Genomic DNA, 4,882 nt, shown 5'->3' with positions numbered 1-4,882 from the left:
CAATCAATCCAGGCGCGGGTGTTTGCATTGTGGTGAGTGAGCACTGAAGGGGAAGCCGCTTGCTCTTTATGCTCATAACGAAGTCCGCAATAAAGAAGAAAGGTTACGCTGACCTTTCAGACCGTCAGAAGAGGCGTAGAGTTAATGACGAACTGATATCTTCCAGTCCTGTTGCCACGAATACCGTCCAATAAGTCTCATGGCACGTTAATGAAAGTAGTAACCATGCTTCTAGTGAAGTATCCTCGCCACATGAGCATGCTCAATCCGAGGATAGTTTTCACGAAAGTTACCTTGCCTTGAAAGGAGATGTAGACGCACATACGCAAGACATTGCTGGTTAATATTTTGTTCCACAACACGACTCTCCTATGAGCGCGGGCTTTAAAAATGGAGATTCTTCGGACGATGCATCACCATCTCCATAAAATCCGGCAAGTCTATGTCCAGGTAATGTGTGGAATTTCAAGCATGGCTTGCATCATGGGTTACAAGTCACCGCATTCCGCATGTAGCAGTTTCTGAACTTCTCCGGAAACTAAGCACCACTGTCGACGTTGATTTTGTCATCGACGCGAGGACATTGTTGAACACTCCTCGATACACTTCAACGCGATCTGTCCCTCCTAGCGAATATTGCCATTTTTCTTTGAAGGAAACTTGAGAACGCATGATTGCTGTGTTTCTGCATGAGTCGCTGTCGAAGGTAGATCCCTTGACAATGCTCAGAGAATGTTAAACGACAATGTCAGCCAAGCTGGACTGACGGTTCAAACTGTAAAATGTTTTGATATCGTTTGTCGCAGTTTTCCTTTTGTCTGTATGGTTAACGTGTTTCACTTTGACTGAAAGTAAGAAAAAGACACCGTAGTCTAGATGCTAGAGCACCGGCTGCTGTGCTGTACGGCAGAGGTTCGATTCCATTACAGGTTGCACATCACTTTTTTTGTATTATTAAAGCGAGTTAGGAATCTACCTACCTACCGCAAAGTGCCAAGAATAAAGCATTAAAAAGTTCAACTTTTGTTATTTCAAATTATGTTTATAAGTTGGCGCTAGCATTGTGGTAGCAGCCGCATTTTGTATTTTCTTTGTTAAATTAGCTAGCATTTCTGTGCTTTAGGTACACTGAGTATTTTTCTGCATTGCAGCAGCGTGTGTCGCAAGAGAATGCAGCGCCGCGACGTATCATAGCGGCTACCTGACAAAGCGAGGAGTGGCGTGACGCCTCATCGCCGTCATCGCTTGCGCCGACGCAGTCTGAGCAGCCGAGCGGACTGAGTCCCTCGCGCAGGTTTCCTACAGATTGCGTAAACTTTTGAACCCGCAGTTACATTCACCGTTATTTTTGTCAGGACCAGCCGATAAGTTCCTGACGCGTGTTCGTTCATGAACTGCGGAGCGCCAGACTGCCTTCCACATCGTCTTTGCTCACGTGAGTAGTCACTGCCATTTTGACACCTGTCGTGTTTAATTATTTACAGCGCTTTTCAGGCGGGAGTTTTAGGCAGTAATGAAGTCTGCAATGAAAGCGCCTTGATTTTAATGGAATCTCTAATATTTTTAAGAGGCATGTTTACGTCTGCGTATGTTTCTTTTATTGTGAGCGTATTCAGGTTTGCCAAAGCTGTCTAAAATTACCTCTGTGACGTTTCGTTGACTGGTGATCGTTAGGATGACGATGACATTCCCGTTTTGCGCGGAATGATGAGACGTGCTACAATCTTCGCGTAGCCTCGGTATTCTTCTGTTGACGCTCTTGTGCAAGATCACTCGTGTGTTTTTCCGAGCGTGAAAGATGCCCGCGAATACACGCAAAACTGCCGAACGACTGGCCGCTCGAGGCAGTTTGCGTGTATTGGCGGGCATCTGTCACAGTTGAAAAAGCACTTTATGTAGCAGGTATTGAGCAACAGAAAGCGGTATCGGGGGTTTCTCATGTTGCTTTACAGTCTTCTCATTTACACTTTTCATCTAACTATAATAATTGAATAGTTAATTAATTAGAACAAGTTATCTAACTAAAAATAATCTGAGTATCGCCAATGACACTTGGTTCTGTCCAGGTACGTGGCACTTGCATATTTTTAAAGTTTGGCTAAAGTTAAATGAAACACCCTGTATGTAGTGCACTGTTGCTATGTTTTTTGTAACATAATCAGACCGTGCAGCTATTTACAGCATCTTCTTTTTACGATACTTAACATTTTTTGGCTTCAGTCATGCAGCAAATAAATTTTGAGGTCGCACTGGCGTTCTTTTTTTTTTGTACAAGTATGTGCAGTAACTAAATTCTGTTAAAAAAGAAAAAAAATTCCTATATACTGTTGTAATAGTCACTAGAGTTTTTTTTTTTTTTTTTTTTTTTTTTTTTTGTAACTTGCTATGCAGGCACATACCTACGTGCAAAGAGAAGGCGCGTGAGGGTGAAGACACCAATCATGTACCCTCTACAGGTGCCGAAAGGGGCAGAGGAAAACGCAGCCGCCCAAAAGGCCACCACGAAACTCCTGAACTCCAAGAACCCAGGTAACTGTTATTTCATATTAAAGTCGTACGAATTAAATTTTCAGCGTGGCACATATACATGTCAAATCTCGATAATTCGAACTCGAAGGAGCCCGAAAGTTTGTTCGAATTAAAGGAAGGACTTATTTCTGAAGAATTCGTGCACCATAGCACGACGTACGAACGGTGCGAGTCGTTATATGTCATGGCGCGCAAGCAGATGTAGAGCGAGGGCTACGAGACTGCCCATGTCGGCCAACGCTCGCTTCGCGATAATGGCAGAAAACGAAGCTTCGGGGAGCGGGCGGCGGCGCCGGGCGCGCGCGGACACGTCGAGAGGAGGGCAGCAGAAAAGCGGCTTCGACAGCGGTGATACACTGTAGCGGTGACCCCGTCGCTTCGGTGGCTCCCCTCACCCTCCCGCCCTCCCTCTCAAATCCGTCGTAGCACCCCCACCTTCGACTGTCTCCGCGCACGCCCGCCGCCGCTCCCGCCTGCCCGGCGCCAGCTTAGCCCTCTCCCTTTCGTTTCCCGCCGTTGAAGCGAGCGTTGGCCGGTTGTGGGCGGTTTCGTTGGCCGGAGTGGGGCTCCGTCGTTGCTTCCCTCCGCGTCGCAGCCGAAGCGTTGGCTTGGACATCGACTCGTACACGCGTGTTACGGCGCGACCAAGAAACGGCGACCTTGTCATCTGAGAGAGAGAAATTTCCGCCGCGGTTCTATTTCTCTTATTGCTATTGCAATTGTATGGACACTCCAAGCTCATTTTTGCCGCCGTCGTAGTCGTCGCCGTGATATTCCCTATAAAGTACAACGGCGATGAAATCGTCGCCGCGCGCTGTGTGTGAGTATTAGTGTGTGGGTTCATTTCGGTGTAAGCAATAAATTGCGTATGCAAGCACTCTAGAGCGCATAACTGTTTTATAAACTGCACGAGGTTAACCCATTGGCTTGCGTAACTATAAATGTCACGAAGGTCAAAGTTAGTGAAACTGGGTGGAAAATTACGGCTTATGTTCTCACCAAGTTAAATGTGTGGATGACTCACTCTTTTTCTAAAAAAATTCTTTACAAGTGCTTGGTAATTTTATTGTGTGGAGGGTTTCAAGCAGGCAAGTCATAGGCGTGCAACATTTTAATGCTTTAATTACCAGCAACTGAAGTTCTTACTGTATCCGCTTGAAGCAGCCGTGCTGCAAATGGTCGCAGTTACTCAAGGTTGCACTCGTCTGCTGTCTTTTATTTTTTAAGGAATCGCAATATATTTGCTCAATCTGAAGTATGCGATGTGTTTGATACGCTGGGGTATTGAGGTATATGCTCAAGCCTTCGCCATTTCTGAATTGGCTATGTGATCTGTGGCAAATAAAATTGGGGTGGTGCAACAATGCTGTCACACTGAAGCTGTGCCTTTGCAGAGCCGCACTTACCTATTTTCTCGTACAACATTATCAGAAATGCATTTATTCCTTTCTTTGAATGCTAATTGATACCTACTTCGCACATGTTTAGGAGGCTGCTGTCATCTACCAGTCGCCAGCTAGTCAACACAACAGCCTCCTGAAAGCTAGCAAAACAGCCGACACTTACACTGGTTGGCTATTGTACATGCAACACCTTCAGTTAGATGTAAAGTATGTCTTCAAGGCAACAGAAGAGAATTTCACTTGTGATCTGTTAGTGTTAGAACCATGTTAATGAAGGTGGAATGCTCGAAAACTGTGTGCTGGGACCAATATATAACATATTGTAGTGCTGCCCATTGCCAAGATATATTTCAGTGCTTATTGCCAAGGCATTGAAAAAACTAAACGTTCACTAAGAAAAGTGTGCTTCTGTTAACATGCGTTTTACACATTCCTAATGTTTTTGCAGTAAGAAGACCTGCTGAAGTAAGGAGCTACAGCCCAGCAGCCTGTTCGAAACCAGGTTTATGAAGCTCGATACCTGTAATGGACGTTACTCGGCGGCACTCACATTTAATGTTGATCGCTAGCTTGTCTAGTCGTCGTGTTTACTTTTTGCAATAAAAAAATGTTATTGCTGTATGTGTTTCGTGTATTGCACAACGCAAACCTGCAGGCCGCCGGCTGGCGAAACGCCGCAGGGGCATGGGGAGAGGGATGGAAAGGGAGACGAGGGGGGCGCTAGAGGGGAGGGTGAAAGAAAACGGATATCAAAATCCTGATTGAAGCAGGATTCAATCTGTATTTTTAAATGCTTTTAATGGTCTTACAAAATCCCATTTCAAGACGGGATTTTTCGAAACTACTTTAAGCAGGATTCTAGAACTTCTTGCAATAGTCATATCCGCCGGACATTAGCAACGATATACGACCGTTTATCGCCTTCTAAACGGACTGCACGGATTTTTTAG

At 45.3% G+C, this 4,882-nt stretch overlaps 1 long non-coding RNA gene across 1 annotated transcript; it reads left to right on the top strand.

The window, feature by feature from the left end:
- Positions 1-1,306: 1,306 nt before the first annotated feature.
- On the top strand, positions 1,307-4,542 carry LOC119452107 (uncharacterized). The gene is made up of 3 exons (XR_005191829.2): positions 1,307-1,435; positions 2,392-2,529; positions 4,381-4,542. It is a non-coding gene; the product is annotated as an uncharacterized LOC119452107 (long non-coding RNA).
- The last annotated feature ends 340 nt before the right edge of the window (positions 4,543-4,882 follow it).

Source organism: Dermacentor silvarum, chromosome 1 (genome assembly GCF_013339745.2).
Source record: "Dermacentor silvarum isolate Dsil-2018 chromosome 1, BIME_Dsil_1.4, whole genome shotgun sequence".
Lineage (NCBI taxonomy): Eukaryota > Metazoa > Arthropoda > Arachnida > Ixodida > Ixodidae > Dermacentor > Dermacentor silvarum.
Note: the sequence above shows the minus strand (reverse complement) of the source record. Positions and strands in the feature narration are given on the sequence as shown.